This window comes from Antechinus flavipes, chromosome 1, assembly GCF_016432865.1.
Source record: "Antechinus flavipes isolate AdamAnt ecotype Samford, QLD, Australia chromosome 1, AdamAnt_v2, whole genome shotgun sequence".
Taxonomy (NCBI): Eukaryota; Metazoa; Chordata; class Mammalia; order Dasyuromorphia; family Dasyuridae; genus Antechinus; species Antechinus flavipes.
The window spans coordinates 246,663,160-246,679,712 of NC_067398.1; the positions used below are offsets into that span (position 1 = coordinate 246,663,160).

A 16,553-nucleotide genomic window follows, 5' to 3' on the forward strand; every position below is an offset into this window, starting at 1 on the left:
TATTGTTAACATAATAATTGGGTAAAATAGTTTCTGATTTCTTTTATTTCCTCTTCAGTTATTATAAATTCTTTTTCATTTTTGATACAATGATTTGTTTTTCCTCTCTTTAAAAAAAAACAATTAGTAAATTATTTCTTTTATTAGTTAAAAAACAGCTTCTAGTATTTATCAATTTTATGATCTTTTTGCTTTTACTTTTAACTTTAATTCCTTCAATTTCATAATTTCTACTTTGTTATTCAGTTGGGAATTTTTATCCTCTGATATTTGTGTCAGTGTTTGCTCTGCTGACTAACTCCTACTTGTGGAAAAGGCAGTTTAAAAAATTCATCAGAGAGATGGATAAGGAGAGACACAAAGGGAGAGATCCATGTCATTCTTTCATTTTATGAGTCTTGTCAGAGGATAACCTCTGATCTATAATACTAACACTTATTTGGCATTTAATCATATATATATTATCACGTTATTATTTAATTTTTTTGTAAGTGCAAATCTTATCTTTCCACTTTGATTATAAATTCCTGAAGATTAGGGATTTTTTTTAATGTCTTAATATCCCCCACAACAATGATAACCTTATTTTCTGTTTTGAAAGCTATAACACATGATCTGCCAGTGGATATCCTTTTTGTGAAGCTCTATTCATCACTTTCTTTTCTTGAAATTAGTACTAACCTGGAAAATCTGGGAGACATTTGTCATTGTAAGCACATCATCTGTCAGAGGGCTGGATCACAATCATTACTCAATAAGGTTTTATAGAACTAAGCAATCAATCAACTAAAGCTTGTTCAAATCTGCAAAAGTTGCATAATTAGGGTGAGATTGATAAGGGAAATGACCTCAGATATTTTGGAAGAAAGCATAGTGTTCCTCTTGGAATTCACTCTGTTAAGAGAGGCTTCCCTAATCCAAGAACCCCAACTGTATAAGAAATTTTCTGTTATCTTTATTTTGAAATAGATAGCACTATCTACATTTGGTGTGTGTGTGTGTGTGTGTGTGTGTGTGTGTGTATGTATGTGTGTGTGTTGTGTGTGTGTTCTTAGACTTCTCCCCATAGTACCATATTTGATCCCTGCTGATATCGTTTTAGTCATGTCACTTCCCTTCTAAGTACCAAAGTCACATGTGGTAGCTTTACTCCATTAAAACCTATACTCCTATGTCTGATTCTCAAAGCTCTTTCTAATATTACTATTACTCTTACCTATCTCAACATATATCCCAAGGGAGCATGTTGAATATTTTTAGGTCCACATCTGTGATTTCACTGATGGAGGTAATTCCTAGGGTGGTAACTCCTTCTACCAAGTAAAGACCAGCCTTTATTCTACAATTTAAACATTCTTAGAGAATGGCCTGGGACCCTAAGAGACATAAAATGGCTGATTCCTGACTCACCCACCCATTAAATGTCAAAGGTGGAACTTGAACCCAGACTTTCCTTGAGCTCATGTCAAACACCCCTAACCACTACATTGAGGGACCACTGCGTAGGAGGGAGTATAGAGAGATCCTGGACTTCCGATGTCACTGGTCTAGGGAACCCCCTAAATGAGGGAACTTCCTCTGCCAGTACAGGTTGGTATGTTCTTTTCCTGGGATACTGAGAGATAAAATAATCCACCCAGGTTCATAGAGCTAATACGCGTGGGAAGGGGGACTTTTCCTCATGTCTTCCTGGGCTCAATGTTTTAAATGATTGTCTGTGGAATGGACGAAGCTTTGTCTCTGATAGGTCACTCCGCGGCTCTAAATGAATGTCTGTAGAATGAATGAAACTTTGTCTCTGACAGGTCACTCATACAGAATCTTAAGGAAACTATAGAATTTTAGAACTGGAACGTCCAACTCCATTATTTTATAGGTGAGGAAACTGAGATGTAGAGAAGGGATGTGACTTGCCCTGAATCAAAGAATAACGGAAACGCTGAGAGGGTCGAGATAAAGGTATGAGTGAGGAGAATGGATTCCTTCCATCACCTAGAAGCGTGAGCTCTCTCAAATCTTCCCTTCCCTCCCTTCCTCCTTCAAACAGAAATGGAAGAAACTTCTGGAGCTTCCTTATCGGGCTCTAATTGCTTTAGTCCTCCCGCCAGAAGGCGGAGTCTATACTCCTGGAGAGGGGAAAGAGGTGGGAGGTGACGCGGTGAGGTGGGGGGGGAGAAGAGTGCAACCCTCTCTATGGTCTCGCTACCTGAGTCCCTTCCCCCCGGTGATGCTCTATGGTTCTTCCTGTCACTAGTCAGAAGGGGGCGCTGCGCGCAGGCGCAAGAGGACGACGCGACTGGGCCGGAAGGAACGCGTTGGTGCCTTTTGCTGAATGAAGTGGTGGCGGCGGCGACGGCGGCTGAGACTGGGGTCGGTCCGGAGCTAGCGCGCCCTGGGGTGAGTGTTTGAGGATGGGGAGAAGGGATGGACCTCAGGCCGCTACCTCGGTGGCCGAGGGCGGCGACGACAGCCTGAATGAAGGTGATTTCTCATCAGCGCCGTCGCCTCCATTAAGCCACCCGGGAAGTGTGAGGGAAAGAGGTGGGTGTGGGGGGAGGCGGGCGGGCGGGGGGTCGGGTTTGCGAACGGACCGACTGCGCCGGGGGACTGGGGGAGAGCCCGTGGATGGGGGTTGGGGGAGGGGACCCGGGAAAAGGACGGACCGGAACGGACGCCTCGGGGACGGACCGAGGCCTAATCGTGGCTCTGGGGAGGAGAAGGAGGCAAAGGCGCTGGTCAGGGAGGCCGGCAGGCCCCGCGGAAGGGCAGAAAGCGGAGCAGAGGTGCCCGAGACAGGGAAGCCGAGTGTGAGGGGAGGCGATCGGCCACACGGTGGGGACCCGGGTGCGTTCTGCGAGACGTTGGGCCAGACTTCAGCCAGGAGGGTGGCTGGGCCGGGCTCCGGAACCTCCCCTCATCGCTCTTCGTCTGTTTTTGTTTTTTTTTTTTCTCCCCCGTTTCCCCAGGTTTCATAACCTCCCTCATTACCTTTCAGAGAGATCTCTAAAATTCGATTTCGGGTAACTTCTTGGCTGTATTTTTTTTTTTTCCAGATTCAGCTCCAGGTTTGTCTCAAGGGTTTAAATACTTACCAGTTCGTTTTGTTTTTGTTTTTAAAGGATTCTGGCTCTCACCAGATAATTAAAAGGACTGAAGGAAACGTTCCATTGGCTAGGGGCATGAGAAACTGGTGTTTAGGTTCATCTAAGCTTTAGTTAGCTTCTATAGAAAACGGTTCCCGGATAGACTTTAATAGCAGCTTTTAAAAAACCGAGTTGAGCTTGGAATTGATTTTTCCTGTGTCGTGTGACCATGAATTCCAAGTCTTTGGGACTTGGGGTGTGTGGAGATCTGGTCACTTAAAAGAAATTAAGATTTTTTTTTAAGGGGAGGGATATATAAAAAGGAGCTTAAAATTCCATTAGTTTAGTAAGGAACTCTTAGTGTGGAAAATCTACTAATGCAGATAACCAGATAGTTTCTTGAATTTGCCTGGAGATCTCAGAGGTAAAGTGACTTACCCTGCTAATATTGTCACAGGCCTTGAACCCAAGCCTGATTCTGGGGCCTGATTCTGGGCCCTGACCGAGGCCTCTCTGTTATACCAAGCTATCTCGTAATTTTCGAAAATTGAATTTTACTTAAGTTTGGAACTGAAGTGAAATACAGGAATAGGTAAGTAATAAAGTAGATTATGTAGTGAAAAGGGTAGAGAAAACAATAGCATTCACCTTTCAAGATTATTATAAACAATCAAAGGTGAAGGCATGCAAAACTAATGTTAGAACTATGATATATAAATGTTACTACTAACCATCAGCATCAGCATCATCAAAATGAGTCAAGAATGACTCTAGGCAGATCACTTAATTTCTCTGAATCTTCTTTTCCTCATTTGTAATATGAGGGTATTGGCTTAAATGATATCTCTGGCCTTTTCCAGCCAAAAATTGATGACCCAGTGAATTTTGTAGTAAATTCAAAGTTATTTTATTGCTGGATAGGTCTGTATCATAATTTGAACTCCCCTGCTCATAATTGGAAAGTCTATCTAGAACAAATTCCAGATAGATCCACATCACAATTTGGACTTTCTATAATCATTGGACAGTCTATTTAGATTAAATCCAAAATCATATATGCTCCTCCTGGCTGTTATAATTTATCAACTTTTCTACAATCAACACCATTTTTAAATGTTTGGGCCATTCTCCCCTAAAATGGGTAAAATTCTGTTCATAGATTTAGACTGAATGCTGTTTGGTAAAAAAAAAAAAAAAAAAAAAAAAAAAAAAACTCACTAATTGTAATATTTTTATATTTAAAAACTGTAACATTTTAAAAATAAGCTGTTGCATAATATAATAAATGATAATATAATTGATAGTCATATTGGTAGTTATCTAGCCAATTTGATGATAAGAAAAAATTCATTGAATATTTTCAGCAGCAAGTACATTCATCTGTCCTAATTTGAGTATCAGTTTGTAATTTCAAAGGTGAAACATTTTATTACAAAAAAAAAAATAGGCTTTGTCCTATAAATCAAAAATTTCAAATTTGAACAAATGAATGAAAAAGCTTCCATTAATGTTTATAATGTGCCAGGCAACCACTGATTTCCAACTCCTTCATTTTAAACTGCCCTTTTCAAAATTGCCACTGATCTCCAGTTGCCAAATCAAATGACTTTTTATTGGTCTTTATCCTTCTTGACCCCTCTATAGCCTTTGACACTGTTAGTCACTTTCTCTAAGGTTTTGTGACACTTCTAAGTACCTTCTAAGATTCAATTCAGGGAGAAGGGGAAAAGAAATGAACATTTATTTAAGTCCTACTATATGCCAGACACTGTGCTAAGCTCTTTACAGATATTATCTCAATTAATCCTCACAAAAAGGAGCTTCAGTGTTGGAGGTAGATGCTGTTTTGATTCCCCTTTCCCACCCCTACCCCCTCCTTTTTTTGTGTGTGAAGAAAGTGAGGTAAACAGGCAAACTTGGGATCACAGCTTATGTCTGACGCTGGATTAGAATTCAGGTCTTTCTGACTCTAGGTCCAGTACTCTAGTTACTATACTACTTAGTCTTGTTTGTATATTATAGTTTGCATAGTGCCAGTTTTTGCCTTTCTATCCCTAGAATTAGTATAAAGGCTTACTCTTAGTAGGTACTTAAATACTTGTTGATTTGATAGTATTCTTTCCTAAGTTTTCCTTCTATAACTCTGACTCTTCTTCTTGGTTTGATCTTCATCCAAGTTAACACATCCTCTTTTAAGAGGATGAGTAGTGTTTTTACCTTTATTTGTAAATCCAGCTTCTAACACACTCCTTGACACATAGCAAGCAGTTAATAAACACTTGTTGATACGAATATAAAACTGAGACAGCCCCCTGCCCTCAAGGAGCTTACATTCTACTGAGGAAGACAACATATATGAATGATGGCAGCAAGAGAAGGCAATACCTGAGGTTGGGGAACAGTGTCAACAGATGAGCTGATCTACACGATAGTCAATTGACATGCCCAGACCAGAACAATTATAGTACAGGCGTGTTGATTTGGCTGTTAAGCCAAAAAACAAAAAGTACAAATGGATGGGTCAGAGCCTCCATATATTTGTGTTGAATTTGTGTTTACTTATTAATTAAGTCATTTCTCTGGCCAGAGTATTATAGTTCCTTAGCTGAGTGGATTCACTCTCTAGAAGTCCTATTCCAGGTAGAAAGAGTGACAAGGAGGCAATGGCAAGATAGATGACTGAGTGGTCTGTGAAGCCTGAAATTTATGTTTTAAAGTTATTTCCAGAAAGATACTTTTAAACTCTTGTTCAATTTCATAACTATATTTGCAGATGTGAAGTTGTGGGTGCTGTTACAGAAGTTATTTTGGAGGGCTTCGCCTTATAAAAATAAATGGTTTAATTTGCCTATCTTTCAGTATTGATCAACAGTTATTTGTTTTATATGTATCTCTGCCAAAATACATAATGTAGAAATATTTCTCGACTGTCATCTCCCATTTCTGGAATTCTTTTCACTAATGCTCTTCAGCTAGGTGAACAAGGAGGCAATAATAATAAGTAGCATTTATATAGTGCTTTCATAGAATAATGGAATACAGCAGTATTTTTGTTTTTACTTCCTTAGGGGCAAAAAAAAATTTTCTCAGAAAGGGAGTTCTAGAATTAGAATAGTGGTTGTTAAAAAGTGAAATTATGGAATATGAAAAGGGACCAATATTTTCTTGTGTATACATTATACTCTTCATTAGCTGTGGCTGACAAATCTTATTTTTATATGCTTCCAATAATCTGCTTAATTTTAGTCATCTCAAATTCTATTGCATTCCATCTAAATTTGATATTAAGAGAATTTTCTAAGTGGCTCAATTTTCTTACTGATTTATAGCGTAAAATTGGAATGCCCTGTGATTTGTTAATTTGACAGCAACATTAATAAGATCACAGTTAAGAATACAGCAACCCTTTTAAAATCATATTTTAAAATGAAAAAATTATGTATTTGTATGCTGTTTATTTTTGGATATCAAGATGGAAGAAATAAGGACTGATCTAGACTTGGACTTTTCATAATTTGTTTCTATCAGTGGATGACAATCATGTTTTCCAAATCATAATAATCTTTTCCAAACTCAGAAATAGTGACCCTTTAGCTACTCTGGTTATCCCAGGAAAACACACTAAAACTGCCTTCTGCCCCTACTTACCCCCACAGATGACAGAAATTAGAGGAGAGAAGGATGAAAGGTGCATGCTGATTTCAGAGTAGGAAGTTACCTTAAAGGTCATTTATTTCAACCTATACCTAATCAGAAAACCCTTTGTACAGTATCCTCAACATATGGTTATTTAGGTTTTGTTTGAATACCGATGATTCTACTTTTAGATGGCTATAATTTATAAGAAACCTTCCTAACAGAATAAAAAGATGTGTTTATGTGATTGATAGAACACTGCACTTTTAGTAATACCGACTTTAAGTCTGGGTCTTTTTTCCTTACTACTTGTGTGATCCTGAGCAAGTCACTTCACTGCTAAGCTTCAGTTTCTTCACCTGTTATACAGTGGTAATGGTACTTATGCTTCCTACCTTACAGGGTTTTTATGGGGGAAAAAAACAGCTTTTTGTAAACATGAAAACACTACGGAAAGGTGAGCTATTATTATTATTGTTATTGTTATTGTTATTGCTGCTTTTAGTTGTGCTCTCTGGAACCAAGCAGATCTCCTTCAAATTCGTGGACAGCTCTCATGTCCCCTGTGAGTGTTCTCTTATCCAGGACCAGTCATCTCTAATTCCTTCAAGCAACCAGAGGTAGTTTGGTGTCACTGGATTTGGATTCTTTTCCCTTGCAAATGAGACGAACACTTGGGTGTGTGGAGGATGGGGAGAAAGGAGATATGTGTAGTGGGTGGGTAAACTAGTGTCTTTGTATTATGACAAGAGATGGGAAGCCAGGGTGTGTTTAACTTTTGTTTTAGGTTTCTGATATCAGTAGTATAAACAAATTTGCCATTTGATCACAAAAACATAATTGGTTCAAAAAATAGATATGTATAGCCTTATGTATCACTTGATAATGATAACCGATTTAGTAGAATTAAAAGGATGATGCTTATAATAGTCATGTAAGATGAGTGTTCTTAATCTGAGCTTGTGATCTTCTGGTGGGTCCTCAGCTGAGATTTGGGCACATCTGCTCCCTACTGTTCATCTTTCTGCCTTGTGGGTCAAGTCATCAAGCTAAGGTACCTTTTACATACTGATGTTTTGCAAAGCACTAGGGATTCAAAGAAAGGCAAAACAGCTCCTGTCCTCAAAAAAGCTCACATTCTAATGGGGTAGGCATGCAGATTATATACAGGGTAAATTGTAGAAAATCCCAAAGGAAAGTACTCACATTAAGGAGAATAGGCTTCTTGACTAGTTGGGATTTTAGCTGATACTTTAAAAAAAAAAAAAAAAAAAGAGGAAGACATGAGAAGAGAAAGAATTTCAGGCATGGCAGATTTCCAGGAGAAATGCCCAGAAATTGAGTGTTGTTAATAGCAGCCTGGAGGCCAGTTCACTAAATCATAAAGCATGTGGAGGGGAGTGAGTTCTAAGAATACTAGAAAATCAAGAAGGGGCAAGGTTATGAAGGGCTAATGGTAAAAAAGAGGATTTTATAATTGATCCTGGAGGCACTTGGGGAGCTACTGGAATTTCTTGAATAGAGGATATGGTCCAATCTGAATTTTAGAAAGATCACTTAGATAGCTGAGTGAAAGATAGGCTGAAGAAATGGTTATAGAAAGTTTTAGATTGATCAAGTCTTAAGATCAGATACAGTGATAGTTATATGACTTTACTTGGCTGTTATATATGTATAAACTTTCTTTTGATTAGACATTTATATTAAGTCCTACTAGAAAGTACTTGTCCCTCTTCCCCCCCAACAGTTAAGCAAAATTTTAGATGCTTTAATTGTGATGATATTAATAATTGGCAGTCATGTCAGTTAATATTTAAAATTATAAAAATACTTTATGCATTATCTTCATTTGAGCTCCACAAAAATATGTGAGGTAAGTACTACAAATATCATCCCCATTTTAGAGATAAGGAAACTTAAGGCTCAAAAAAGTGAAGTGACTTGCTTGTGGTCACCCAGCTAACCTTGATTTCATTATTTTTCCTTCATATGTTACCCCGGCAAAAATAAATTACGCCTTAAAACTAGGGCATTTAACAAGAGTAAAGGAGAAATTAATGACCCCAGATGTATTTAGTGTACAGTAGCCGTCTAAAGTGCAACGCTTTCTAAGAGCTGTTCTGTTCCCATAGTTGAGAAATACAAATTTTCATTTCTGGAATATTTAACTAAGATTAACTAAGGCAAAGATTGGGCATATAACCTTTTTGAAGCTCTGATGAACTACTAGGTATTTAAGAGAAAATAATTTTGATTATAATAGAGTAACACCATTAGTTTTAGTAGGATTGAAACATGAGTTTTTCTAATGTCAAATTTAGCTCACTGTCCACTTAGCCATGTCACTACACTTCTGAAATTTACTGATTAAGGGAAATGAAAGTTGCATGTTATAGTAAATTAATAACATTGACTATCCTATTGACGCTGTTTGTATTGCTTCTTAGTCTTGTTTCTATTTACATTGTTGTAGTCTCTCCTTCATCATTATTAGTTTCCCCATATTTCTCTCAGTTGTGATTCATCACTTCTTAAAATCAAGAATATTCCCTTTAGATAAAAAAATTTAGATCTGGAAAGGAATCTGAAAGGTCATCTGGTCCCCGCTCTTTCATTTTACAGGTGAAGATACTGAAGCCAGAGAAGTGAAGTGACTTGCTACTGATCACAGAGGTATTTTAAGTGCCACATCTTCGATTTGAAACTTGGGTTCTGTGACTCCACAGCCAGACTCTTTCCTCTATACCACTGTATTTGTTCTGCTATTCTGTCAATCATTGGGTACATATTTCTATCTTTTTACTGTCATAAATCGTGCTGCTATGAATGTTTTTGAAAATACAAGACTTTTCTTTCTATAAGTAACCTTTTTAGGTTATAGACCCAGTGATGGGAACCTACAATTAAAGGGCATGAAGCAATTTAATGACTTTTCTTGCAAATTGTTTTTTCCACCTGTTAGACCAGTTGAAATACAGGTCTTTCCACAGTACTTCCAAAAATTAGTTTCTTGTTATATTTGTTAATTTGGTAATGAATGGGTGGCAAATAGATCAATCAGTGGAGAGAGCATTGGACCTGGAGTCAGGAAAACCTAAGTTCAAATTTGGCCTCAAGACACTCACTAACTGTGTGATCCTGGTCAAGTCACTTAACCTCTGTTTGCCTTAATCTACTGCAAAAGGAAATGGCACAACTCCAGTATCTTTGCTTAAAAAAAAAAAAAAAAAAAAAAACCAACAACAATCCAGGGTCATCCAGAGTTGGACATGACTGAACAACAAAATGCCATAACAGCAGCTGAATGAGCCTTTCATATATTGTGCTTCACCCAGTTATTGACATAGTTCATGACATGTTTTTGGAATATTTTTATTATGATAAGCATGTCAATTGGTTTTGTGAACATCTTGGAGAGGATATCTAGATAGTATTCTCCATTGGCCAATTGAATATTTGACTGAAATAAATACAACATTATCACAAAACCATTTAGTGTATTGGCCCAGTGTAAAGGGTTCCTCTGGGAGGGTACAGGGAAGAGGTGAGTCTTCTGCAGACCTAAAACTGGGTACTACATGGAGATGGGGTGGAACAGGTATCCATGGAAAAATGCCAGACTTGAAATCAGAAGATCTGGGGTTCAAGTTCCAACACAGGTAATGTACTAGCTCTGTGTGCAAGTTGATCTAGTCCAAGGGTTAAGGACATATGAGTTCTATGAACTAGTTGGTAATGAATGGGTGGTAAATAATGTTGTTGTTGTTGTTTTTAATCAACTATTTTTCAATATAATTAACTTCCCCTCCTTATCCTATATATTTAATTTTATAAAGGAAAAAACTTCTGAGAAAGGCTTCACCTTTCCATAGGTTTTATCAGATTGCCAAAGAGATCATTAAGACAAAAGAGGTTAAGAATCCTTGCACTAGGCAGTGAAGAAAGCATTTTGTAAGCCATAAAGCATCAAGGAAATGTGAGCTTGTCATACTTCTTTGCAGCTTTCTTTTTTAGGGGGAGAGGAGAAGATGGTTTTGAGGACTCAGAGCTGACCTAGGGGTTGAGGAGGGGTGAATGAGATCTGGTGCTCCTAACATAGGAGACGGAATACAAAGGTTTATATTTGAGGTCTCTCAACTGGAGTGAAGAGATTTGGTGAGCCCTCTCAGACCTGGAGTTCTAGGTTTCTTTGGTTCGAGTATTCACTTATTATTTGTTTATTCAGTCTCCCTTGGTTCATGGTTGGAGGAAAGATAAGTGAGACCTGGACTGTCCCTTTAAGATAGTTAAAATCTAGTAGTAGGAGGTAAGAGAGTTAATAGGTTTTGGAATTTATTTTTTGTTTGTTTCACCTGTAATATTACTTTACCTTTTCACATACGAAGTACATAGTAAATTATTTTTTAGTCATTCTTTTACTTTGAGTGTGCAAACTCCCCCTACCAGTGCACATTGGCAACGTTATCTGTTTTCCCCACTCTTAGATTCTGACCAAGCACTCCAACTCCCTCTCTAATTGAAGCAAGAAAAAAAGCACTAATTGCTTATTATGTGCCAAGCACTATAAGAAGTTCTGGGGATAGAGGAACAAAAAACAGACAGTTTTGCCCTCAGGAACTTCTATTCTAACGGAAGAGACTATTCTTATTATAAAAGAATATTGACCAGAGAGGGATATATTAGGTTGGGAAGTTAAAGGAATTGACAAATGAAGCTATAGGAAAGTATATTGTTATACTCTTTCCAGGATCTCAGGATCTGTGTCAGAGTTGGTTTAGTTAGGATTCCAGGAGCATTCTCTCTAGTATTTCCTTTCCAGTTCTGACTATATGACATTAAAAAAAATTTCCCATCCAATACCAGTGAGGTTAAAATTAGAAGAGAAATAAGCGGTGAAAAAAAATCTGTAGCATGTTTCTCTGAGTCATTTCCAAGATATATAGAGAACTGATTCAGATATATCAGAGTAAGCCATTTCTTGAGAGATAAATGGTTCTTGAGAGAACACGCAGTTTTCAAAAGAAGATATCTAACCCATCAGCAAACATTTGTGGAAAAAAAATAAGTTCCAAATTAGTAATAAGAAAAATGGAAAATAATACAGTTCTGAGGTCCTACCTCATACCCTTCAGAAAGGATAAGGACAAATGTTGGAGCGGCTATGGGAAACACCCTAATACAATCTTGGTATAACTGTGAATTGGTCCAGCCATTTTGAATAGCAGTTTGGAACGACATTGAAAAAGTCACTAAATTATACATATTCTTTGACCCAGTGATACCAGTACTAGGTCTGTGCCCCAAAGAAAGGTAGGTACAAATATTGATACCTCTTTTGGTGACAAAGAACTGAAAGTTTAGTTGGTGTTTGTGTATTGGGGGATAGCTAGATAAATTACTAATATATAAATTTGGTAGAATTATTCTATTAGAGAAATGAGAAAAGAAAGTGTTTCAAAGAAAGCAGGAAATACCCATATGAACTGATTATGGAATAAAAAACAAAGCCAAGAGAAATTTATGCAATATTATAAAGAAAAACAACTATGACGGATTTGAGATCTCTAGCCAGTGAAATAACCAACTATAATTTCAGAGGACCAGTGATGAAGAGAGGTGATGGACTCGAGATGCAGAAAGAGATATATTTTCTGATAAAACCAATGTGGGAATTGTGGGTGTTCCCCTCCCCCTTTCTCTACTATCCATATTTGTTACTTTTTCACAGTGATGAGGGATGAGGTGTGTTGGGATAAAGAAGAATAGAGCTAGAATAGCAGAGAAGAAAGAAATGGTTTTTTTCCCCTAATGCAGAGAAGAAAAGGAAAGTCAAAAAAGAAGCACAACACATTCAGGGCAGCTTTGAAAGCTACAGTTTGAATTTATTATACTTTTAAAAAATAATAGAAATTTTGAGTTAAATATAAAATTCTCATTTTCTGTTTAATATATGTAAAAAAGTCTATTTTATTTGGTGTTAAATTCAGAATACAAAAAAATGAAATTTCCCCTTCTTCCAAACTCTTGTTGAACAACATTGTTAGATCCTTAGATGATAAGACATGTAGTCTATCCCTAGAGTCATACTTGAAGCTTTTTTAGCTTGGTAGTCAGCATTTATTAAGCCTTAATTCTGTGCCAGTCTCTAGAATAAACACTGGGTTTCAAAGACAGTTAAAACTGTTTCCTGTGCCCCTAAGACTCCTGGGCAGCTCATGGCATCACATTGCCATGATAAATTATCTGTGTAGAATTTAAGTGTAATAGAAGCATGTAAGAGGAGTACAAAGTGCTTTCCTTTTATCTTTATTACATGTTAATGCTCTAGACATACATTACTTCCCAGCCAAACTGGCCTTCTTGTGGTTCTTCATCCATCATTCCCAACTATAGCTACCTCACCGTATTTGTAAATGTGTTCCTTTCTTACTTTGGCTTCTTAAGAATTCTTGGATTTCCTTAAAGGTTTATTTCAAGTGCCACCTTCGACATAAAACTTTTCCTTCAATTGATTATTTCCAGTTTATCCTGTATATAGCTTGTTTCTTTATAGTTTTTCTTCCCAGCATTTGGCATAGCAATTTGGCATAGCACATAGTAATTGCTTAATAATAGCCTATTGTTTCATTGATTAAAAATTTCCTGATACTTTTAGCTGCTTGTACTTTGCTGTCAAAATATTTTGTATGTACCTATAGACTTATATTTTGCCTGTTCCTTTGCTTTTTGTTTATGTATCCCTAGTACAGAGTATAATACTTGGTATTTAATAATAGGTATTAATAATTTTTTGATTAAGAAATCAGAGTCAGAAACTATTTATGGAGTCATTCAGTTAGCATTTATTAAGCACTTACTATGTGCCAGGTACTGTGCAAGTATTTGGAATAAAAATAAAAATTAAAAAAAAAACAGTCCTTACAAGGAAATCACATTATAATGGTGGAGACAGCATACAAAATATAGAGTTAAATATGGAATAGAGGGAAGCTAACAAGGCTAGTACTACAAGCTGGGGATGGGGAGAAGGATCAGGAAACATGTCCTAGAAAGTGTGGTGTTTGAGCCGAGTCATAAAAGAAATCAGGAATTTTAAGAGATTTGGAAGGAGACTATTCCAGGCATGGAAATTGCCTTTACAAAGCAGATAGGGTTTCATGTGTAAGGTACAGCAAGCAGGCTAATATGGCTAGGTCATAAGAATGCATAGAGGGGAGTAAAATAGGTTATTGGAAAGATGGGGGGCCAGGTCATGAAGATCTTCAAATGACAAAGGACTTCAAATTTAATCCTAGAGCTTTATAGAGGAGAGAAGGAGGGAAAAGCATAGGCAGACCTACCCTTTAGGAAAATCACTGGCAACTGAAGATGGTTCAGATTAGGGAGAAATTGGAGGTGGAGCACTATTATGGTAGTACATTTGAGTGACTAGAAGGATGGTGGTACTCTAATAATTTGGAAAATGAGAAAGGGATTTAGATTTTTGGGGAAAAACTTCTGTATTCTGTTTTGGACATTGAGTCATAAATTTAAGAGATGCAAACAACTTCAGAGGTTGAATTCAAGTGTTTCATTTTACCCATGAGGAAACTGAAGCTGAAAGAGGTCAAGTGACTCATCAGTAAGTATCTGCGGGATTTAAAATCTGATCTCCCTGACTCCATTTCTAGTGATGTATACACTGGACAACCTATCAGAGTACATGGTCCAAAGATGTTTTGGTTTGGGAAACCTTTGGATTGGACAACACATTTCCAGACAATGATTATGTTGATTTGATGGGTGGAAAGAGGTAAAGATGGAGGAGATATTGAAGCCCTGGTCAAGATAAGGATGTGTGTCCCAAAGAAGTTCAAAGCTAAGTGGCATAGTACCTCCCTGTTATGATCTCTGGAAATCTGGTTGGGGAAAATGCAATAGCAGTATATATAAATGAAATAAAATTTTGATTTTAAGGTGACAAAATGGAAAAAGTGTTTTGACCAAATAAACTGGAATACAATGGGAATGTACTTAATTACTTTAACTACATTGAGTCCAGATCTTAGCCACATGGATGTTCCTTCCATCTCAAGGTTATAGATCCATTTTTAAAAATAACAAAATGACTTTTATTTTTGTCACCCACATTTCCCTTCACATTCCTGCTGCCTATCCAAAGAACTACCACATATTACAAAGATTTAAAAAAATAATAATAATAATAAAGCAAATCTACCCAATCCAGCAGTTGAAGAGATTTATTCTAAATCAATAGCCCCCTCCCTTATCAAAAAAAAAAAAAAAAAAAAAAAAAAGGAGGGGTAAGTATTATATCTTCATTAGAGTCAACCTTGAATACAAATTTAATTTTTTTCCTTTTAATATTAGTTTCTTGGTTCTGCTTGTTTTACTTTCAGCTCATATAAATCCCTATATTTCTCTTTTCTTCATATTTATCATTTTTTATAGTAATTCATGATTTTTGACTCTTCATCCTGTACAATGGATTTTGTACATTTTCTTGAATTTTCCACAATTCATCTACCATGTGCATACTTTTAATATTTAATGAGTAGCAGAGTAGTATTTTTATTCTTTACTCTTGCTATGTAACCAACTCACCTTCTTTTCTTGTTAATAATATCCTTGTTGATATCTTTCATACCACTTAAACTATGCTTTTTTTAAAAAAAAAAAAAGTAGAGATTTGTATAATCTGTAATTTTTAACTATATAGCAATACCAGATCATTTTTTTAAAAAATGGATTTTTGTGGCAGAAGGCAGCTTGTCATCATTAAAAGTGCTATCAAGTCTCCAAACTCTGGCCAAACTGTTATTTGAATTCTGAGCTACTGTTTCTTGTTTGAGTTTCGAGGTCTAGCCAATATGTATATAGTAAGTATAATGTATACATGAATGTATATAAGTATAGTAAGTGTTTAGCTACTCCCATCCATGTTAGGGCATTTTTTTTTTTCTATTGCAGAAAATCTCTGAAAACCTGTCTTGTTTCCTTATTTTCATTAAGGAGGTGCATGCTGTTGGCACAGTGGGTAAAGTTCTGGGCCTGTGGTCAAGAAGACTCAATTTTCTGAGTTCAAATCTAGTCTCACATACTTAGTTCTGTTCTACTGAGCAATTCACTTAACATTGTTTGCCTCAGTTTCTCATCTGTAAGATGAGCTGGAGAAGAAAATATTTGAAGTATTTTTTCCAAGAAAATTCCAAATGGGGTCAGAAAAGTCTGTTATAAGACAAAGATGTTATCTAGGTCAGTAGGTACTTGTGTCATCTTGGTTATACTGCTTGCGATCCTTTCCATTTCTTTTGGAGTATCTTAAAAATCTATTCTAAGATAGACTTCAAAACTTTTTACTCTTGGTATGGATCTCTTGTGTTGTGCTTGGTGTAGACTAGCTATTCTTTCTGAGTTCTTAAGTTCCATCTCACTTATTGAGGTAGTAGAATTCAAATATAGTTATTCTATTATTGTTACCAATGGGAATAGGTCACTCTTAACTGTGGAAAGCACTTAACTAATTGAAAGACTTGAACAATAATTTTAGTTTAATATTTTTTTGATGTCTTGTTTTTATATCTTTTCAAATATTTCTAGTTCCTATTTGAGTCTTGTCATATAACAAATAATTTCTATTTCTATTTATTGCTGAGGCAGTTGGGATTAAGTGACTTGCCCAGAATCACAGAGCTAGGAAGTATTGTCTAAGGCCGGATTTGAACTCAAGTTATCTTGATCAGAGCTGGTACTCTTCTACTGTACCAACTAGCTGCCCCATAACAAAGAATTAAAAAAAAAAAAATAAAAGCAACACAACAAAACCAACTAATA

The 16,553-nt window shown here is 36.6% G+C and overlaps 1 protein-coding gene across 1 annotated transcript in view; it reads left to right on the plus strand.

The window, feature by feature from the left end:
* The first annotated feature begins 2,282 nt into the window (after nt 1-2,282).
* Nucleotides 2,283-16,553, plus strand: part of RNF216 (ring finger protein 216) — a 183,274-nt gene continuing 169,003 nt past the window's right edge. The window contains exon 1 of the mRNA XM_051999841.1: nt 2,283-2,397. The gene's annotated coding sequence lies outside the window, so the exon portion shown is untranslated. The remainder of the gene's footprint in view (nt 2,398-16,553) is intronic.